General features: G+C 44.8%; 1 long non-coding RNA gene across 5 annotated transcripts in view; it reads right to left on the reverse strand.

Annotated features, from left to right (window-relative positions):
* The window catches only part of LOC115495484 (uncharacterized), a 93,481-nt gene that overhangs the window by 38,360 nt on the left and 31,654 nt on the right, over window positions 1-23,467 (reverse strand). The gene's annotated exons all lie outside the window — the stretch shown is intronic.

The raw sequence follows: 23,467 nt of genomic DNA on the forward strand, positions 1-23,467 counted from the left end.
AGAACTCTGCTCATTCATGCATTTCTGAATTCTAATAAATGTCCTCTAACAGGAAAGCAAGTGACACTTATAGGTAACCTGAGGTGCTATTTAATTGGGTGTCTTGTAAAATACAAGCAGGCCTTTGGTGTTGGTTTTCCTCCATGCTTCACTCTTCCTCCCACTTGAAAGAGTTTGAATTGGCCAGAAACAGCAAACAATGACACAGAGAGTGTTTAACCATTAATAAGGGTGGACAGCGGTTAGGGAAGTAGCTAAACACACTAGTTATAGCTAACCAGCTGTCTTCTTGTCTCTGTCTTATTGAGCTTGGGTTGGGTTTTTTTTGCAAGCTGGCCCTGGTTAAAGTCTTTTTATGAGTTAATGAGCCAGAGGAGAATCATCTTCCCCATGGGCATGTTTCAAGCCTATGGTTCTTACAGGTTTTCTTGGCTATTGTGTGCAGGAGCACAGCTGTGGTCAGGGTGGTAAATGCTGGCTCTCTGCTGAAGGGCTGCACAGCTGGACACTGCCCTGCCTCTTCTCTCAGCCTGGCCTCAAGGCTGCCTTAGATCTTGGCCAAACTGACTGGTGCTTGGGCAAAGGCAATGTCTGGCCCAGCGCAGCATCAGCTTCAGCTGTCAGCAGAAAGAGACATTTCAGACTACTGTCACGCACATCCAGCTGCACAGCTGAACTCAGCTGAGTGCTACTGGGGACACAGGCACATTGCAGCCTCTCCTGCCGTCCTTCACCTCCACCTGGGTCAGTCCCTCCTGGGAAAAGCACTCAGAATACTTGTGGCTGATCCTTTGGCTGCCTGGCTGTGGCTGCACAGGAAGGAGGACAGCCAGCAGAGCTGCTCACAGCAGAGCCACCCCTGGGACTTCCCTCATTTCTCAAATAAACCAGTTCAGAAACATCCCAGGGTCCATACAGTAAAACTCAGCACTAAAGCCTGGAGCCCGGGTTTGTTCTTCAGCCATCTGTTTAGGAACGTCAGCCTGTTAGTAAAACAAAAATAAATAAGGTACTTTGAGATGTTTCTGTATTGTATGTGTATTGATAGTTACATAACAAGAGAGACTGTTGAATATATTGATTAAAAAAAAAGTTGCAATATCTACATTTGTCAAAGAGCAGCGGTAGGGATAGGGGAAGAGGGGCTGAGCAACCCTTTTTGGGTTGGCACTAGAAATTAGCATTTTGGGGAGGGGTCAAAGTCTGTGGTCAGAGAAGTGACTTTAACCAGCTGGAGTCTACTGCCTCTCTGCCCCTTGAGTAACAAGCAAGCAGCTTTGAAGACTGATAAAAACAAGTTTTCACTAAAGTCAGCACTCCCAAGCTCAGGCTAAGCTAAAAGAGGGAAGTTCAGGCCACTTTTTGCTTCTCTCACCAGCCAGGCCACCAGCTGAATTCTGACCTCAGCATGTTTTTGGCAGGTGACAGTTTAAAACCAGGAAGGACAAGGACAGGAATATGAATGCACCAAATGCACCAAGAGTCACCTAAATCCTCCTCTCTAATGTGAACTGAAACCCAAAATCAACCATTTCAAAAATTCCAGCAGAGTTCAGAGCTCTGACATGGTCCATATAGTTTAGAAACTAAAATAAACCTCCTGACTTCTGATTGCATAGAAGACTGAAAGCAATCTCACTTCTTGCCCATGTGAGACTTGCAGTATTGCCAGATAGGAGAAAAAAGCTACCTTGATTTAACCTATAAGCAGTGTTCAACCTGGGAAAAGCAGGAATCATTCAAAGGAAATATATCTGGGAGGCAAAGGAGTTTAGATGAGGTCCCCTTTATTGATTCTGATCTGCCATGAGAGATGCTTCAGGTACTGGCCCAAACTAGTTGCTATGAGAACTGTTTTCCAAACTTTTGAAAATTTTGTTCCCAGCTTTTCTGTGAGCACCTCAGATCTGCTCCTACTCTTGCCAGAGTTGCTGGACATGGTTGTTTCCTAATGAAGTGATGGAACTTGAGAAGTTGTGCATAAAATGCAAAGGGGCTGATAGGAATAATCCCAAACTGGGCTGAGAATGAAGAATGAGCAAGCCATGTTACACAGATGGACTGGTAGTTCTGTTTTCTCAGAGCTTCACATAAAACACTTAAGATACCTGCAAAACCTAGAAAAGAACACTCAGATGATTTATTAATAAGGTCTCAGGGTCTTTTTACTCCATGTTCTCTATATTCATAATAATGTTACTGAACCTAAAATATTTTTGGTGCAGGACTCCCCAGAATTGAAACCACTGACAAGGGACTATTTGCATTAGCTGACACTGAAACTCTTTCCCCACCCTCCCACCCCCCCAGTTTTATTTTGGAGAAAGTTGTATTTTCAAGTTAAAAACCTGAAACTCTTTCAAAGGAAACCTCCTGATCACATTGAAGAATGAGCACATAAAAAGGCCCTGTAGCCTGCACGCTGAATTAACCTGACCCCCTGGCATCTGCTGGCTTCCTGGCAAGCCTTGGCAGGTGGCTCCCTCTCCTACACCAGTGGAAACTTTCACTTGCTCTCGCTGTACTTTGGGACACAGAGCGGGAACTGGGGAATGTGCTGGAATCCATCTTTCCCCAAACCACAATGTTTGCTGATGCCTTTTGGTTCTAGCTGATAAAACACAAACAGCAAGACCTGCTCCACTCTCTTCCTCCCTCTGACGGAGGAATGAGCTCAGCACGCCCCGGCGTCTCAGCCAAATCCCGCGGGGGTCATGTAATCGCATTCCTGCTCCGTCTGCCTCAGTTACCCCACTTGGACATGTTATGTCTCTGTGTTTCCTGTTGTGGCATCCTCGGCATTCCCCAGCACACTCCCAGCCACATTGCTGCTCCATGTACGTCACGGCCCAGGACTCACTGCTGGCACACATGCAGGCTGGCAGAGGCAGTGGATGCATTCCTGGGATAGACAGGTAAAAGCTCCTTCAGGTCTATTCTGAACCCAGGACCTTCCAGTCATGGCATATCTGGGGATATGAACAGGTTTGATTCTTTCCTGGGTACCATGCTGATGGAAGGAGACCATGGGGGAGTCTGGATTTAGTGCTGATTTTAGGGGATCAATGGGATCAAGAGGGCATTCGTCTCCTCATGCAGTTTGGAAGTTTAGTGAGTGTTTTAGAAAGAACACAAAACTTGTGAGTGCTGAAAGCCGTTGTAAAAACACCTCCTAATGAGCAAATTAACTGCAGATTCCCAGATCTCATCAACCAGGGTTCTGCATGAGACCCTAAATGATGAAAAAATCTATTTTAGGAATGTTTAGGGAACTTCTCAGGACATGATAATTTAATTTCTTTTTTCTTTTTTTTTTTAGTGTGCTGAATATAATATTTTGTGCACTGCTCCAAGTACAGCTTCTGTTCAATACCCAGTGCCTGTGCAGACACACAAGGTGGCGAAATATGGTGGGTAGGGTCTCTTCTCTGGGGAAGTGTGAGAGAGGAAACTCACTGTGGGAGCATCCCCTTTCAGCTAATATCACTGTCTTGCTTCACAGGTGAAAATATATTAAATACAAATGCCTTGATTTTCAAGGTCCAACTGATCTGTTTTCTTGTCCATTTAACTATGTGGCTGAATGAATGAGCAATTCATGAGTGATTGGGATAAGAGATGGAAAATGGTGTAAATAAGGACATTGGGCAGAGTACAAAGAAAACCATCAATAATGTGATGTCATTGCCTGTCTTCCAGAAAAAAGTCATATAGATAAAATGCATTATTACAAACTTCCAAAGTATCAACTATTATTTTCCATTAGAACTCAAAAATGTCTTTGGGTCTGTCTGCAAAATATTCATGAATTGTTGGCTTTTTATTTGCCTGGTTGCATCCTGTCCTTGGCCACATCCTTCAGGCAGTGATGGCTGTGTTTGTGGATGGGTAAGCTGTTTCCTCATCTCATCCCCATGTAGGTCTCTGGTGCTGTTTTTGTGCTTCTGGTCCTCTTTTTGTGTTGCACAGATGATGGAAGGTGTAGTGACTTTAGCCTGGAAACAGACAGGAGTGGGCTGTGTTGCAGCCTCAGTGATGCTCCCTGTGTTGTCTTCCCTCATGGAAAATCTTGAAAATTAATTTTAAAGGGGGAAAAACAGTCAAATGGAGTGGACAGAGGAGGTCCAGTTTAAACAGGGAAGGTGCAGCTCAACCCTACCTGCCATGGACATGCCTGAGGGTAGCCAGGGACAGACACATGAAAATCACAATAAATATTGGGCAGAAAGAAGGGAGACACCATTGTTTGGATCCTTCCCTCACATCCTGCTCCTGTTTGTACAGTCCCCATAATGACACATGTATCTTGGCCTGCTGGAGTTTAGACTCGGGTGCATGTGTGCTTTGGGCACTGAGTTCAGAGCCCAAAATTAGAAAGAGGATGAAAAGAAAACACTTTTCCAACACCACTTAGCTGGAACGAAAGCATTTCTGCTACCCTGCCTGACACCCTGGCTGGCAAGAGCACCCACTGGGTCCCAGCTTCACTGCCCAGGCAAACAGCCAGCCTCTCCTCACCCAGGAGAGCAATAAATTATTGCTTGTGTGGCACAGCAGGGACCCAGTCCCACCACGCACACTGGAAAAAGAAGACCCCAGCCCTCCTACTGCCCATGCAGAGCAGCTGGGAAACCTGGAAATACAAAAGCAAGCCAGAGGCAGGCAGAATAACCTGTTCCCAAAACCACTGTGAGATGCTCAGCCTCAGGAGTGTGCAAGCTTTAACAGTCTCAGAGCTGTAAAGTGCTGTAGGAGAAAGGCTTACCTGGGCTGTGGGCTCACCAGCTCTGCAGGGCTGCCCCAGCAAAGCCTTGCCATACAGTGAGAGCTGGCAACAGGGAACCCCACAGTGGGTGAGGAGGGTCTTTGGGAGGCTGGGGGACCTGGAAGAAGCTTCTGACTAGGCATTTAGAGTAGCAGAAGTAATTGCTCAGAATCTCATTTGTGCCTTGAAAGTGTTCTGGTGTCCAAGCTGATCATGAGCCAGTGAAAAACTGTTCCAAAATCTGAACCAGAAAGGGGGACATCGGTAGGAAGGAAAAATCAAAAACAAATCTGTCCCTTCTGCTCACATCTCCTGGAGGTGAAGGTGAGAAGCTGCTAAAGGGCTCAAGTAGAAGTGTAGCTATTGCAGAGAAGTTCAGCTGGACCCAGCAGTGTGATGGGGCAGGGACCATCCTCCTGCCCCATCTCCTCCACCTGCAAACTCCCAGCAGATGGCTGAGGCTGAGGACACATGCAGATGCAGAAAGCTGCAAGAATTACATGGATTTTGCTGACTTGGGCTCCAGCAGCTCTGGTTTTCCTCATCTCAAACCTTGAGAAAACACACTGCCCTGCAGTTGCATTGCATGAGTAGCACTGGAACAATCAGTGTGGAGTTTGGTGGAAGGTGAGGGAGACGTAGGTACAACTTAATCTGATATTTGTTTGATATATTCCTTTGATATAGCCAGTGATTATAAATCTCGCAAGATACTGTTAATGGCCTAATTAGTCTTACCACAGGAGTCTTTGAAAATAACACTGCAGGGGTGATGTCAGCTTTACTTTAAACTTAAGTGTATACTGAATATCTGTGGCATGAACAGAAGCATCAGGACACCAAAAAGGCAATGTCAAGCCCTCACAGGTTAGGGAGTTAGAGCTTTGAGATGTGTGTTGCATATGTCTCATTTCAAGTTGCCAAGTGCAAGACTTCAGGGATTGGATGTGTGAAGGTTGTCAGCCTTTTGGACTGGAGCTGGGGCCAGCCAGAGCTCTGCTGAATATGCATAAAGAGCAACAAAAAAGCTAATCTATGCACAAAAAGCAACAAAAAAAAAGCTAATCAGGAAAGCTGAAATTTATATAGTTCTTGCTAGGTAACACAAGGAGTGGCTACACTTCTGATAATCTCTTGGTGCCTTATTTCCCTCCCTCTGAAATTAGGATGATGGTTTGCTCTTATCTCACAGGTAAGCCACAAAGATACATTCATTAAAGTCTGCATAATGTTTGTAAAGGATGCAGATATTGGGATGAGACCCTCACAGAAACACCCAGAAACTAAAGCCTAAGTTAAGACAATATTTTCTAAGTGGGAGACATCCATCTTGTGACAATGTTTAGTTACAGTGACTGTTATCTCTGCAATGCCAGTCAAGCCACTAAATCATTGCATTTGATGGATGCTGGGGCAGCACGGCCTCAATTGCTCATTGTCAGGCTGATACAAAGGTCACAGCTTTGCTAAGCTTTGGATCAAAATCCAAAACAGTCCCTGTCACGTCCCTCAGGTTTGAAAGAACAATAAATTTACTAATTTAGCTTTCGTGTTGGGTAGTAGCTGGTGCCACCTTTATCTGTTTCTCCTGAGAAAATAAACCCATCATCCCCATCCCCAAAGGAGCACTGTGATGCTGCAGCATGCTGTTAACCTTCACAGCCTAAGACAAAGGCTTTGGGGGAGAGGTGAAGGAGGGCAGGATTTTGTGGGATGACTCAAAGGCTCTGCAACACCTCCCTTGCTGAATGGCTTCGTGAAAGTGCTTGTGTGCCTCTGAGCTTTGTGAGGAGTGATGGTGCTTGAGAATCAGACCCTGGATGCCCACTGGAGCCTGCCACAGCTGTGGTTTAGTGGCAAGGACACTGTTATTGAAACAACAGGATAGAAAGGGATTGCTCTTTTGGGGTGATAAATGTAGGATGGTTTCAAAAAAGATGCAAGAAGTAGGCACAGATAAGCCATCTCTGATTCTAGCTTTTAATACCAAAATACCTTTTTTTGTTTTATTTACTTTCCCAGCTTTGGTTAACAGGTGCTACTATGAAGTTGTTGACACCATTGTTGCCTAAACACATACACTCCCTATTTTCTTTTGAATCTGGATGTATTCTTGGAGGAGCGCAAGGGGATCACTGAACCACATAACACACCCAGATTGGAGATGGACAGAAGGGGTGAGAATGAAGCCAGAGGAGAAGTGGATAGGATGGGGGTGATGAAAGACTGATGCCTGTGAGAAGGTTCAGTTGTGGCAGAAATGGAGGAAGCACTGTGGACTTTATTCTCTGTCTGCGGGAACATCAACATTGAAATCTCTGCTTGGATCTGGCTTTGTTGACACAAAATCCAGTGCCCAAATGTGGGGGGTTGGAAGCAGTTTACCTGTTACATTGCCAGTGCTATCTCAGGAACACAACTCCACGGGCTGGAGCAGTTGTAGTATATCTGTCTGTCTCTTATCTAGTGTGTAACCTCCTGGACTGAAGACATAATGTACTGTCTATCCCTTCTGTGATAAATATAAAGCATATAAAACACACACATACACACACACACACACACAATCCCAGGCCAAAAATTCCCTTAGGGGAACACACTGTGACTAGATAAGAAGGTACAAGCTGGCACATAGTTACTTACCTCTTTGCTTCCTAACTGGGACACTCAGGGAAGGGTGGAGTTGGTTTTGGTGTGGACCACAGGAGAAGGGGTAAAGAGATGTCATGGGATGGATAGCAAGATAAAGAAAGAGTCATGGAAAGAGACAGCTCAAGGAAAAAGAAATCAAAAGCAGACTGGACTTACTCCAGGTTTTCATAACCCCTCCAGCCAGCTGTAAAATCTGAGAATTTTTGGGCCATGGGCAGCATGAGGGACTGAATAGGAGGTCTTTGGGACTCAGAGCATCAGTTTCTACATGAGATAAAAACTTGCAAACCTCCTGGAAACTGGAAATGCTTCTGGAAAACTCCTGGAGAGTTGGCACGTGTATCATGCATGACACTGCATGTTGCTGGTGCTTTACACCTCGCACCCCCTCAAGGTCAGCTTTCCTTCTGGGAGCAATCTGGTCTCTTCTTGGGGCTGATTTTTTCCATCTCTCCTCTGCTACTGATTCCCTTCAGCAGTTCTAGTAAATTTGTAGGCAATATCTTCTTCTGAATGACAGGTGCGACTGGCTCTGCTGCCCGGTCCTGAGAGCTGTGTGCAACCCATCAGGGGCTGGTAGGATTAAGGAAACACTGAAGGAAAGAGATCTTTAAAGGAAAGGTGGAAGTGAAAGAGAAGGGAAACCCGAAGCTCAGCATGTTTATGAAACAAATGGTGCTGGAGATCCCAAGCCCAACTCAGCATCCAAGGTCAGACTCAGACCCACTGCTCAGTTTTTCACCCACTGTGGGCTCTCTGTGTAGATCCAAAGCAATATAATGGATGAAGGAGAAGTACAGTTATAATCAATCCTTATCACCAGTGTTTACACAGTGCTTAAAAAACTGTCAGAACCACACCAGTGCTTCCCTTCCTGTCAACAACTTCTGCTGGCTCCACAGCTTGGCAACCAGCAAGGCAGTGGCAGCTCCCACATCCTACTTTTGTATCATTCTGCACCCAGAACCTCCCCGCCCCCGTGCCCACCACTTCCCAAATATCTCTCTCCCTCAACATCTCTTGCCCTCAAGCACCTTCAGGGAAAGCAATTTTTAGAAATCCAGCCGCTGAATGAGATTTTTGGTTTGTCTTTCTTTTGAACAAGGTTATAGCCTAGGTTGTAACCTGCTTCTGCCTTGAGGCTCCCTGCATAGGAAGGGCAGTTGTGCTGGTACCCTGCCAAGGATGCATTTTACAGGTGTCTGCTGGCTGGAGGATGCCAGCAGCCCAAAAGATCACCAGTTGTGGGCAGGGCTCTTTGGAAACATTTTCACAACTAACTGGCTTAGATAGTGGAGTAAAATATGCATTTCCCAAAAGAGGGCATCTCATTTTCACTTTGATGGATGGGCTCAAGTGTTGAGTCAGAATGAAAAGATAATATTTGTGGAAAGCCCACATACTTCAGAAGAATTTAAACCTTCTTTTTCCCTTGGTCTCTTTGTAGTATTTTTAAGAAAAAGTTAACTCAAATTTTAAGAACTGTGCTGGGATGGAATAGGAAAACATTTGGTTCTGAAAATGTCAATATTACATATTTGGACATTTTCTGTGTTTGTTTTTTTAAAACAAACAAAACAAAACATTGAAATTTATACTGGCTTTGCTAAAAATGTCAGTTCCATCAAAACGACATTTTGCAACAAGAAACTGGTTTATGCTTCCCCCCCCTTTTTGCTGACTGCTTGCACTTTCTTCAGAAAAAGTGCCCATCTGGGTTTTACTGGAAACAAACACTTTGTGTGCATCCAGGGGCATTTGCACGTGCAATAATGCCTTTAGTTGTTGGTGCCTGCATGGCAATGCACACACCAGGAAAACCTTCCTGCTCACGGAGCCTGTGCCTGCAACCTGCTTGGACTGAGTGAAGAATTGAGCTGCGGCCAGCTCATGAAATAAATTCAAGCATCCTTTGCCTCAGCCATGTGGACCGGCGTTCCCGGGAGGGAGATGCAACCCTTTATTCCTGTGCTGCCAGCCCCAGCCCTGGTGCCAGCCAGGCCCTGCTGCTGCCCTGCAGTAAAGCCACCTGGCCTGTGCACCCTTGGGCAGGGCCAAATCTGCACTGGCCCTGGGCACTGCAGCAGGGGGCTGTGAGAAAGGAGAGCTCGGGAGCCATCACAAACACAGGTTGCACTGTGAACACCGGTCGGTCTGCAGACCGTTTAGTCAGTGAGGCGTACTTCCCATGGGAACTCTTAGTCCTGGCTAACTTCAGGCAGGACCAATTAGAGCAGGGAGTAAATACACTTAGCATGCTCAGGAAAATACATCTAAAGCTGTTTATACACATTCCTTTGGACCAGTCAGCAACAAAAATGTCCTTACAGCTGTTTCCTCCTTCCTTTCTTCCCTCTCTCTCTCTGTGCCGCTTCAAAAATAAAGCTTGCTGGCCTCACCTAACCCTTGCTGGGTTTACTCCTATTCACTCCCAAGTCTGTCAGGTCTTGTGTGCCACCAGCCCCTCAACTGGGAGCTCCCAGCAGACTTCTAACAGTGGCATTTTTCTGGCTCCCCTCAAGGGGCCAAGAGGAAAATGAAACGCAATAGAAGCCAAGAGGAAAAAGGTTTGCACGCTTCCTTATAACCAAGGAGCTGATACCTAGCACCAAATCACCTCTGTCACCTGGGGCCACCTTCGTCATCGGGCTGGGGCTTTGCGCACACGGCGCACTCGATCGGTCCTAATGGCACCCTGAGAGCCACTGCCAAAGCCATAACTGCTATCTAACAAGGGTGATCTCAGGCGATGGGGCCATGGCCGCAGGGACCGTTTGCAGGGAACAGGGAACACGGATCTCATGTCTGAGACCACTGCCTTACCCACAGGGCCGTTCTTTTTCCTCATTGCTGTCATGCTTGATTCAATGTGCATGTTTTATGATCGGTCACATTAGCTACATGGGGCTTTTCCTGTTCTCCAGGTGAGGGACTGAGGCATCTGTTAAGAGAACTCCAACTGAATAATTCAGCTGTGCAGCATAAATAGGGCTTGATCCTAAAGAAAATTCTTCCCATTAAGTTTCACTGTGAACCAGTAATTTGTTTCACAAAAGAAGTGGGGTACTGTAATTTGAACTCATTCAAGATAAGAAGGGTTTTCTCTTCAAAACTAGGATAAAACACAAATACGACTAAATTCTCTATGATAAAAATAAACAAACATTTCTCTTTTTTTAATCTGGACAAGACTAGTTGGACTTACTTTATATTTCATATAACCTATTACATCACATTTTAAAAAGTTGTTTCAAGATTTTAAAAATAGCATTTTCATACTGAAAATATTTTAAGATATTTGGAGTTTCGACAGAGCTGCATTCTCCAAAGGAAAACCCTCTCTTCCTGTGTTTGCCCTACCATCTGTTTGGTGATTTTTTTACGTGGTACAGCTGAAGTGTTGGAGTGACAGCACCTTCAGAGCTGGGCAGGCAAGAGGGAGAGATTCATCTCGCCAGCCAAAAAGGATGGGCAAGGCTCTTTGGTTTCCAAAGCTTTCTCCTACCAATCCAGCTGTGGTTAAATGGCCAGCCAGTATGTGTCAGACAAACTGGAGGCCAGCTCAGAGGAATCAGCTAGGCACTGAAGTCACAAGCCTAAGTTTCTGGAAAGAGCTCTCTGCCAAGCTCAGGGAGGCTGAGTTTGAGAACATCTGGCTGAGACACACATGTGCACACAAACACACACACACATGCATACACAGCAATTCTCAGAGCTCAGCGAATACAGCATTTGCTCAGAGTACTTTAAAGCTTAATTCTGGTGATCACAGTGGCTTTGTGAGCACATCTCACTTATGGAGCAATTCCAGGCTTTATTTGGTCAACCCTCTCCACCTTCTCTCATGCTTGTACAGCAGAGCAGAGCCTAATGAGCTGCATGCGATGCAATGCCTCACTCTCTGGTCCATAAAGTAGAAAGCCCATGGCCTGGATAGAAACAAAGACATGATCCCACGTGTGTGTGTTTAGGTCTGGAAGGTGAACAGTAGGTAAATATCTGATGGGAGGGGGAGGCAGCACCAGATGTGTTCAGATGAGCGAGAGAGGATCATGTAGTCATCAAAATGCAAGATACCTGTGTGAACTGCTTGTTTTTTTCACAGATTTCTACACATCTAAAGAATAAGTGAAGGGAAACCCCCTGTCTTGGGTCTGAAGTGTCTAAGAGAGTTCCCCCTCCATTCAGACATGGTCTCCCAAACACAGAGGAATGAACAAGACTCTGGTTATAGCTTATATGACTACATCTAGTCCATACAGGAAGAAAGAAATGGTAACAAGATCAAGATCTTTGCCACACAAAGAAGAATTTAAACCACACAATTACATCTGTCTTCCAAACAAAAAACACTTCTTCTGAAACAATGCTTGAAAGCCATCAAGATGATCAGACAGCCAGCAGATTCTGTCAAGAAAAAAGACCATTTTTGCATGTGTGAAGCCAACCAGCAATGCAGGACAATAATGGGGGTGGTAAGAGGTAGCCAACACTGCCCAGAAGAGCAGGTGGCAATGTGTGCCACAGCAAGCCTCAGCAACATCCCGCAGGAGCACCTCTGTGATAGGAAAACCCTTCAATCACTGGTCAACCTAAGCAAAGAGCAGTCTTGCTGGAAGGCTGAGATTCAGTGAAATCCATGTGTTAACAAGTGATTAGTGCCTTTCCTTTAAATTTTTCAATTATTTTTCTTTTATTGGAAATCTGAAAAGCCTTAAAGTGAAAGATCTTCAGCAGCTGAAAAAGTATCTTTCATTTTCCAACAGAAGCTGTAAATTTCCATGGAATAAGTCAATGAAAACAAACATTTTGTCACTCACATCAACATTTTCCAGGAAGGAGGGAGAGGATAAGGGGAAACATTATTTTTGACAAGGTCTGCTGATTGGCAGAGCTCTTTAATAAATAGTTCAGGCCAGAGCATACGACTTCAGTCCACATGGCAGAATGGTTGGTCCTTGAAAGGCTGATAGAGATCTTGTTGGCTGAGTTTCCCCTGTGGTTGACAGAGCATTAGCTAAAGACAGGATACAGGCAACCAGTCCTGCTGAGAATGACTGGATGCCAAACCAGTGGCTGGCAAGATCTCTAAAGGCTTAATGATAGAATGCAAATGCTCACATAGAGACCTGACCAGCAGAGAATTTGCTAGCAGGGAAACTGCAGGCTACCACATACCATAACAGGAGCTTGCTCTCAAGGAGTGAGAAAAAAAGTAACAAAAAAGAGAGAAGGTCGGCTCTTCAAGTATTTCCAAGGTGGTTATAACCTTTCTCCAAAGAGGCAAATCCAACATTAAACACCAGGAGAATAAATCAGCTGCAGGGACTGGCAAAAGGATGAGAATCTAAATTGCAGCAAGGTCAATAGGAAGCAGGGGGCTGCTCAGAGGGAGCCAGAGTGAGAAATTCAGCACATCTGGTAGGTACAAAGCAATGCCCTTCGGGCAAACTCAGCCCTCAGCCCACCCCTGTGCAGGGCCTAGAACTCAGCAGAGGGAACAACACAAGCGGAGACAGCCACGGGGAGGTCCCATCTGAGGGAAATCTGTCTGCAAGAGGGCGGAGGGGGAAAAAGAAAAAAAAGGCAGGTGAATAAATGAGAAGCAGCAGTGTTACGGCTGTGCAGCTCGTGTGGCCACCTGAACAGATGTGAGCTGCTGCCTCTGCTAGCTCAGGGGATGCTCTCCTGCTCTGGAGACAGAGCTGGCTGCAGTGTTTTCTCTGGTGTGGTGGCATGCATGCCAACAGCAGGGCTGCACCACCCCTGGCACAGACAGCCCCACCATGGATCTCACAGGAGAGCTCCAGGGCAGCCCCTGCATCCCCACTGCAAGGTGCAATGCCAGCCCTCTGCTTCCCACAGCTCATGGGACGTAAAAATCAGTGCAGGGAAGCCTTAAAGCTCCCCTAAATGTCTGTGGGGAGCAGGCAGGCCTGAGCATTGGCACAGAACAGGAGGGAGTCCAAGCAGATCTTGGGAGAAGAAAATAAAAGAGTAGCGTGCAGCTGATTTTCCTCTTGATTTGGAGAGACTTGTCAATCAAGCACCCTTTGAATGTGCAATGGGTGGGTTGCAGCTCAAACCTATGTTTACAAGAAAACATCAATAAAAGCTGCATAAGCCTTGAATGTACATGCAGAGTCAAGGCATGGAAAGGAAGCTGAAAACCAGGGCAAAGAGCAGGAAAAATAAGAATAGAAAATGTTTTGTTGGAGACAAAAGTAGGTCAGAGACTGATGGTGTTTTGGGGGATGTATCACAGAAACACAGAATATTCTGAGTGGGAATGGGATCCACATGTATCATTGAGTCCAACTCCTGTATGGAGGCACAATTAGCTGGCATTGCAATGGTGAGCTTATGTGGGTCATGGGATGAGCAAAGGTTTGGTGGCCAGGCTCCCCTGGAAGCATCACCATTGCCTGCACATCCATGGGGCAAGCTCTGCTCTGCTGGGTTCAGTCAGGTACTCCCGTGGGAATGCTTCCCAGCATGGCAGCACTTTGATTTGCTCGCAGTTCAGATGGTACCAGATTAATCCCAGATCTCTGTCTGGGTTTAGATTTGAGTTTGCCACAATATTAAATAGATAAATTAAAACTTTGATCTCAAATACCCTCAGGATTGTGAAGGGTTGTCAACACTTATGAGTATTCCATTAACATTTGAATACTTTACAGTGTAGCTCCCTTTTAACAGTTCATCATTTCTTGCTTGCATTATTGTTTTGCTGCTATTTATTGGCATATCTAACAAGATTGTCCTTTGTAACTAATGCAAAAGAACACCTTTGAAGGTGACAGGGATGGCACAGAAAAGAAAAACAAAAAGGATAATAATAAATAGATATTCAAACTGAATTACATCTGGAGTTTTAGAGCTTCTACCTGATGGTGGCAAGGAAAGTGCAGAAAACCTTGCAGATGGCAGCTCCTATGTGACCCACAGGAGTAATTCTTTTCCAATGTGCCAAGTAAGGAAACAGAGATGCTGAGTGTCCCTCCCACTGCTCCCAAATGCAGGTGTTGGTACAGTGACAAGCTGCTGTCATCCACGGTGGTGTCACTCAGAAGAGAGCGCTGTGGGAAGAACACTGGGAATGGGTCCTTTGTCCCCAGCTCTTCAGCCTGACTTTAAACTAGTTCAAGGTATTGGAAGAGCAGCAAGAGACTAATATGTATATACAAATATGTATAAACTATGTAGGACTATCTATGTATTATTTAAATGCGAATAGACATGTAAATTCACATTACCTTTTTGTTCAGCTGCCAATCTCTGTTTAGTCCAGCCCACAGTGACCTACTGAAACAGTGGCTCAGGTGACAGCTTTGCTCAAGGGCTTGGAGGAAGGGAAGAGCTGTGGCCATGATTGCTGCAAGGATGTGAGCTGAGGTGCTCAATGTCACCAGGGCAAAGCCAGTTGGGGTCAGAGTACAGCTTGAAAGGCTTATAAAGAAGCATTTACAAGTTCTCCAGAGTGGATTTAAAACCGGCGGTCGATGTAGTGACTAAAGCTGCAATCCTCAGAGGTATTTAGGTATTTGATTCTCTGCTCAAACCAAACCTTTGAAGATCTGGGCTCCAGCGCAAGGACTTTCTACCTAGACGAGCATGAGTAATAGTCTGGGCAAAAGTACTGGGCACGTGGCCCTCAGGCCAGCTCCCCTGATGGATGTGGTTCTAATAATGGCTCAGATCCTCGATAGGTGGGTCCCAGCTCCTCAGAGCCTCTCTGAACTGCATGGGTTTCACACACCATCTTGATGTATGGTGTCACTGCCTTTGCCAGAGCTGCCATCCCCTTGAGCTCCTGTTGCTGTGGCAAGGCTGAGGTTGTGCAGCACTAGTGAGGGAGCAGGGAGCCTTTCTGGGAAGATGGAAATATGGGCATACGAGGAGAGGAAGTAAAAACCAGCACAGTTAAGGGACTCAGTCAAAAAGCTGCTACAGGGTAGGATGGTAGGAACATCTTGTAGCAGGGAGGAGTCACTAAACTACACAATGGAAACATTCTAAATAGAGGTGGCTATCACCTCATCTAGTCAGACATACTATTTGGCTAAAGTCGACATATCCTTGTGGACCATTTCAGCTTCAATCAGTTTTAAAAGGAAGCTTTTATTGGTGAAAAGGGGAGAAGGAGACTGACGCTCTTTACCTAGTGTTTAGGACATTGGCCACACTTTAAATCCCTATTCTGCCTGATTCAGAATGATCTCAAAAACCTCTGCAAGTAGGGAAAAAACATGAGGCTGGGAGGTGATGGTTTAAAAACACTGCATTGGAATGTTTAAAATATGTCAAAACTTCTTTTTTTTTTTTTTTTTTTTTTTTTTTTTTTTTTTTTAATGGGAAATTCATCAAACCTGACACTTCCCATGAAGAGTTCTGGCTCCAATGAATTGGTATATTTGGACACTCCCTGATTTCCCCCCCCCCTCCTTCACCACCATTTCAGCCAAATATTCTTGGCTGGTTCTAATTATACAGCCATATATTTTTATATGCACACACAGCTAGTGTGTACATGTGAAGGCTCAGTAATCACAGATCAGACGGGGAGGAAAGTGTTGATAAGACCTTAGCTGCTCCACAACATAAAAAATTGTCTGAGAACCCTTTCCCCCCCACCTCTTCACCTCACCCTCCCAGGAAAAGCCTAGCAGAAGAGGCAGTGGGCTCTGCAGATGGCAGCCACATGCACTGGCTGGCTGAGTCCCCATCTTGACATATCTGCATTTCTCTAGTGCCCTCCTCAGGTTTTGCAGAAGTTCACCTTCCTCTGGATGTGAGGTTCACCTTCCTCTAGATGTGAGACTGATCTGGCCCTGCTGTTCCTTGCCAGGCATCCAGCACCTTGAGGAAGGTGAGAATTGGTGCTTTCTACACCCAGTGGGTGACCAGGGAAATGGAGAAGTCCAGGGAACGCAATATCCTTAATTATGAAACAACATCAAGAGCTCCCACACTTCAAGGTGTGCTCATAGCCCTGAAGAAAAGGGTCCCTGCCTTGAGACCTGGCACTTCCAGTGAGAAAAGGGCACTAAGCATCCAACAGACATCCAGAACCTCTCAGTATCAACCCATAGTTGTGGGCTGCTCAAGGCAGCTGGTAGGAGGCATTACCTGAGCCCAAAGCTGCTGACAAGGTTTCAGTGGGGGTTCCTACACCACATGAGATTGACCCTCTTAAGGAAGGGGGGGGTGGGGGGTAGGGGAAAAGGTTTTCTCTGAAAATGATGAAAGAGTTAAAGTTGAAAGCAAACAGGCCACCCAGCTCTCCCTTTAACCCTGCTACAGCAGGAGAGACCCGAGGGCCAGCCAAATCTACCAGTTCTAGGAAATTATTAAAAAAGAAGTCATACACACATTGGGGGGTGGACAGACCAATCCATTTTCACAAGAATCTGTCCTTGATTAAAACAGAAACATGGAAGTGGGGGAAAGAACCGATTATTCAGCAGAGAGCTCAAAAGAACAAATAAAAAAGGCGGAAAAAAAAAAAAAAAGCATATTTGTTCAGGGTGTGATAGAGAGACTTCCAAAGAGCATGGAGACAATTGGAAATTAGGTCTATTGAAGCCGAGGCATTTGCTGCTCAGGGTGAGGAATCAAAGGGCAAGTCCTGGGGAGGCAGTGGGGTGGGGTGGCCACCCCCGGGTGGGCAGTGACAGGCAGGCTCGAGCGTGTGACCTCTCATAAAATCCTTCCAGGGGGCTTTCACATATTGTGTGGAGCATAAGCTGATTTCCACACACAGAGATTCCTAATGAAGATGTCCTTCAGGAGGCGAGGGGAGGAGACGGGGTAATGAAACCAGCCTGCCTGCCAAGCAGACACTCAGCCCCACCGAAGGTGGCATGGATGTATAATGGAATATGTCAAGGGATGGGAAAAAATCTGTTTGCCTCAATACCATGCAATAAAAAAAAAAAAGCAACAACTCCATGTGAATTAAATCCAAACTACCTGAATGCTAGAGGTTTGAGGGAAAATCAAGAAACCCCCGGGTTCTTATTGCAGACCAGACCAAGGCAGCTTCAGAGAGTGCCTCTGGTTAAGAAGCAGTTATCATCTGCCTCAGACTGACCTGGCCAGAGTTTGAACTAGTCTGAACAGAGATTTATTAACCCTCACAGTCAGAGATCAATAAATAGCTTCCTCTCGAGCAGGCAAACTGCCTGGAATACAAAAACATGCAACAAGCCTGCCACCAATCTGCTCTCCCCACATCCAATAAAAGGATGCTCTAATTCCCCAAAAGACAGCAATTTCCTATTTCTATAGTGTTTTGAAGCCAACTGTAATATTCACATCTAATTGCAGGGCCCTGGATCCCTGCCATGTAGAGTATGGTTGTTAGCAACATAATTTGTACACTTCTCTGGGGTCATTTGGAAACTATCTGTACTTACACCCTCCTCATCTTCTCTGCTGAGTGTGTGCTGGTCACTCAGTCTTATCGTGCTGCAAAGGGCAAGGTGCACCACTGAGATTTATGTACAGGAGAAGAAAGAGTAGATGATGTTCTTCAGGGTCAAAGCCACCCCAGTGCTTCATCTCTCCAATTAACTACTCTGCTAGGGAGAGAGATAAGGCTAAAACCGTGGTGGAATAAAAGATTTAAATTGCAGTTTGACTTTTTATTTTTTTAATTGAAACTTCATTGGAAGAAAGGGTGAAGGCTTACTATACAAAAAAAAAAAATTTTCAGGCAAAAGTAAAAGTCAAAAACACAGGACTGTCATGATTGTTCTAGAAATCAAACCATGGATAAATGAAATATGGGGAAAAGAAAGATGCTCTAACAAACAAGGTGCCACAGGATCTTTTCCATCGGCTCCAGTGAGCAGTTCCACTCAACTTGGAAAAGGTCACAATTACTAGATTTTTAACTGTATTCACACTGTGTTTCAAGATACCTTAGCCGTGCCTTTAAACAAAGGGATGAAGCTCCTTGCTCAAGGAGTCCCCGAGCTGCAAACCACTAGAAGTTGGAGTCTCAACTGGAGATAATCTTCTGCTTCAAAGCTCTCCTGTGCACTTTCTGTCAGTGATGGGTGATTGTTTGCTGTGTACCTTCACACTGAGTCATCCCTAACTTATTTCCCAATCCTTTCCTACATGTCATTATTCTTATTCATTGACTCCTGTCTCACATAATTCTGTTTACAAATCCTTCTGGCTGTCTCCAAGCATCTTAACACATCTCCATCTCCAAAACATGATATACTCTATTTTAGAAAAGTTTAAGAGCTCACGCAGGTGGAAACTGTCAGGAATAGCTCCCTGTTACTCACTCTTCAGTGGCTACACAGGGGTGTGACAACATAAGAAAACCCTTCCTGGTAAAATCAGATCACAGCTTTTGACAGTCAGTTTTAAGACATATCCAAGCTGTAGCTAGAGCTTGGCAGAGAAGACTTTCCCTTACTTATAAAAGTTTTTGAAACTTCAGTTGATGTTCCTCTCCACATCAGAAAGAAAACTGGAAGGAAATCTCAGAACTGTTCGCAGACCATGAGCAAATAGTAAAAAAAAAACCTCCAAACCCCCCCCCCCAAAAAAAAAAAACAAAGCAAGGCAAAACAAAAATTGGTACAGATAAAAATAATTTTGAAATATTTGATTTGGACTTTTCCTTGCTATTTAATATCTTTCTTCTACTATAAATTAAATTTAAAAATGAAATGTTATTTCAATGTAGAAAACCTCTAAATTTCTAATAATTAAAAAATTGTTTAGAAGACTTGTAACCATTTTATAAGCTGGAAAATTTGTTAAAATCATCCCATTTTCCACAAACAATTACAGTTTGAATATATTTGTCTTTTGTGACAGAAAAAAAAATGAAATTAAATTTCCAACCCTTTCTAGCAGTGACTTCATGTTTTTGTAACACTTTTCAAGGTGAGAGATGCACCAAAATAAAATTCTGACTTTGCCCCTGAAACTGCTTGGAGCCAAGGACATTGTCAAAGAAACTGGTGGATCCAAGATTGTTGATGAAGGAAGGAGAGAGGGTCTGTGAACAAGAATACTTGTGCCAGTGAGTGAGGTTTGTGTGGTTTGCCCCTTCTTTCCTGGCTGATCATGCTGCAGAACACACCCATTATGGGGCTGAGGCACAGAGCCAGGAGCCAAAAGTGGCCAGGTGACCTTGAGCAAGCATCAAATTCAGCAGGGGCTCAAAGGACTGCAAGGGAGCCAGGAGAGGTGCTACTTGACCTGATGCTGGCCATGGGGGATAAATAATGCTGTTTTCCAGCAACCCCCTCCTGTTTTTCCAGTAGTTTTTCATCCACGTTAAGTTCTCAGCTGTACATCTGACTCTTCGTAAATTCCAAAAATTGATCCATTCAGGGCATAAGGGTTGAGGAAAAGAAAAGGGTCAGCAGATAGCAGGCAAGCCAGCTGCTGTGTTTATGAAGGGGCGAGGTTGCCAAATAGCTGCTGAGGGATGGGACAGTGGTGTGGCAGTCATTTTTCCTTCAGCAGAGCTGGCACATGGAGGCAGAACATATCCAGACTTGCACTTGAGAGCTTCCAGGATTCATTGGCCCTGACATCTTCTGCCAGAAATAGAGAGAGATTCTGGAAGCCACATCCCCGTCAAAAGGCCATTACTGTACCACCTTGGCTCTGCAATGTGGCTCTGCTCCTTTCTACTGCCCTCTCCTGTGCCATACACCTATCCCATCTCCTGGCAGCTGCTCAGGAGGCATCCGTGAGCCTTCTCACCCACAACCAAAAGCAATGATTAGGGTAAGACTTTTTCAGGCTGGTTTGAAAGTTCAGGTTCTGCAATGGTAGCAGCTCCTTGGGCCACTAAAAATAATCAGGATTCCAGAATCTGACATGTTTTGCTTGCATAACTCCTAGTTACACTACTGGGAAAAGTAGCTCTTTGTTGAACACACAATATATACCTGGTAAAAACTTTCTGGGGGAGTGGTAGAGAACTCAGTTGACTGCCAACTCCACTGGAGGTAGGACTGTATGGAAAAGAAAACGTCTGAGAGACACTGACACCAAATTTTCTGGGGTCACTTTGCATGCTACCTGCTCAGTGGAAACCACAATGAAAAACAGGGAAGTGGCCAATTCTCATAAGAACATGAATGCCACATTACATAAGACCAAATGTCCAAGCAGTGCAGTATTTTGGATGTGACAGTAACTGGTAACAGGTATTCAGGGACGAATGTAAAGAACAGGGCATGGACAGACATTTAGCCTCTGGGAAACAGCAGTATAGAGACCAAACAAAAGGGGTGTCCGTGCCCCTTAGAGATGCCAGGGCACATAAGGGAACCTCCTTCCACCCTAAAGAAAAAAAAAAAAAAAAAGAATAAAAAGTCACTGGGAGTATGTGCCCAGTGGAAGTGAAGAAAACATTATAAATGACTTGGAGTCTGCCTCCCACTAACCACTGGGCAAGACATTTCATCTAGCCTGTGCCTCAGTTCCCACCATGACATAGAGATGTTGCATCACTGCAGGATGGAGAAAATGAAACCATGTCATGACTGACAAATCCTGAGGTGTGAGGGATGAGGACCAGATGGGACCACTCCAGATGGGTAGGCGGTATGGGAGTCCCCTTTCAGCCACTTTCCCTTTGGCGTCTGGGTTTTAGTCCCAGTGTCATGGAAGCATTGCAAAGACATTGTTCATTACACAAAAAACTCCTGACTGCAATTCATTGTACATTATTTCATTTCCCTTACTCATTATTTCTTCTTTTTAAGAAAGATACAAACAGCTGCCCTTGTCCAGGCAAGAGAATACCAGACTTTCAGCATCCAGTCAAAAGAGTGAATCATGTTTGGACTGAAGTTGCTATTAATCTGGGGCTGAAACTTGTCTGGAGGAATGATTCAACTGAGTGTTGCACAGGGGCAAATTCAGGAAGTTCCTCAAAGCACCTGAGCACGTAGAGGGAAAAGACATCTAATAAATGGCCCCCCATAAACATTTCACTGGGCTGTAAGATCAGACGTGATTAAATGGCACAATAACCTGAGCTTTCCCTACCCAGCTCTTACTTACAGGGTAACAAGAGTTTGGTTATGGCGCTGCAGATGAGAAAATAGGATTTTTCTTCCTCACAGCTTAGTAAAACCAGGGTTTATATACACAGCATAGCAGACTTGAGCATCTTACACTTAAATGTAAGACCCAGAGCGTATGGAGTGAGCCCCACATTCTGCCCAAATTGCTTATAAGCTGAATAATTAAGATAGGCAAAGGGAGAAGTGTTGCTAAGTGAGGAGCTGAAGCATATATGGGGCTTCAGTGCTATCAGCAAGGTCCAAGGGTGATTTGGGAGTCCCTCACTGGCCACCCAACCAGCACCAGGTCCCCTGCAGCCATATACCGACAGCATCTCTGCAGGTGCTTCTGGATCTACAGACCCCTACTAGCCTTTTCCCTCTATGGCAAAACATCCTGACTAAGTAAATTTATTTATTTGCCCTTGATGTAGGAAGTTGAGCTGTTAGCACCTTGCTCATAGATGGGAGGGACCGTAAAGCCTGAAGAGCCAAACCATTTTCTAAATTGTAACCTATTTGCGTCACTGCTAGACCCCTTTTACCCCAAAAGGAAAAGGGGCACTAGAATAAATTCATCCAGGTATTAGAGGAATCCCAGCTCTGCTATAGATAATACCAAGCATCAGTTTCCTGTTTTAGGTGGACTATTCTAAGCACTCCCAAAGCAACGTGCCTCAACACCCCAAAATGCATCCTCTCAGCTGAGCATGCCAAGGTTAGCCAGCCAACCTTGTGGTGGCTGTGCAGGGGAGGACCTGAGCCAAGGCCCCCAGACAATAGGTTCTCTGTCTGAAACTACTCCAGCACTCAAGACCTGCCTTTGTTGAAGATGTTGTGGACAATGTCAGTACATTTGGCTCAATACAGAAGAATTAAAAGGAGTCTGAAAGTTGTTATAGATAATTCTGACATTCTAGGGAGGTCTTCTTGGTTTTAAAGTCTGTGAACTTAAAGGAAGTGGCTATGAAGAAATTTAAGAGAACTCTCTGCTACCTGTTCCATCTCTCATTATGGAATTTGACAAAGACAATATTAATCTGCACTGGATGCCTTCATGTGCCTTGTTTCTTGAATTTTCCCTGAGATTTGGTCTGTACAAGCAAATATAGCAGCAATTCTCAAAGAGGGAAGAGTTAAGATTATTTTGACAGTGTACCAATATTTCCTTCTTTTCAGAAGTTTAAATTTGCGTTAATTTTTCACATTGTACTGAGGATTAATCCTCTATGCATTCTGGAACAATACGAGACACCATTAGGCAATGTTAACTTTGTGCTCAAGTATTTTGGCATAAGGTGCTGTATGCTTTAATTTATTTGCAAACCAAAAGCCAACGCTTTGCACACTTCAGTGAAAAGCCAGAGGCAGCCTGCCCCACTGGAAAGGTCACCAGATTAGGACTCAAGGGAACTCTTCGAAGTTTTGCCACTGATTTACTGTTCAATCTTGGCCAAGTAATATCTTTCCTTTGTTTCTCTAGTTTTCCTCCCATTCTTTGTGTTTTCTATTCAGGCTGCACTTCTTTAGAGAAGGAGTAGCCTTCTCGTTTTGTGCTGGTCCTGTGTCTCAGAACAGACCCCCCACTCCCAGCTGAAGAATTCCTACTAGATCCTACCACAACACAAAGAGTTCAGAGCCTGAACAGTTCAAAAGAGTTTGGCTTTCATTGACAGGATCTTCAGTCTCTCTCACTCACTTCCTTAACACAAAGCTTTTCAGAAGAGGTACCAGCCACCTACTGGGTGAGTAAATTCCCAGTCAAAGGGTTAAAATAACAAACTTCATCGAATAAAGCAGAGAAAGGTGTTTAAGAGGAACTCAGATCATATGGTAAACTAGGTATTAGTTAATCAATAGCACTCAAAGGTGAAGGCCATATGGAGGAGCCAGAAATCATTGCACAAGTTAAGCAAAGTTTAGCAAGCCTGATTAAGCAAAGCGTTAACTATTTTCTGTGAAAAGTTCCACCTTTCCTCTAACCTAGCTC

This window comes from Taeniopygia guttata, chromosome 5 (assembly GCF_048771995.1).
Source record: "Taeniopygia guttata chromosome 5, bTaeGut7.mat, whole genome shotgun sequence".
NCBI classification, from domain to species: Eukaryota; Metazoa; Chordata; class Aves; order Passeriformes; family Estrildidae; genus Taeniopygia; species Taeniopygia guttata.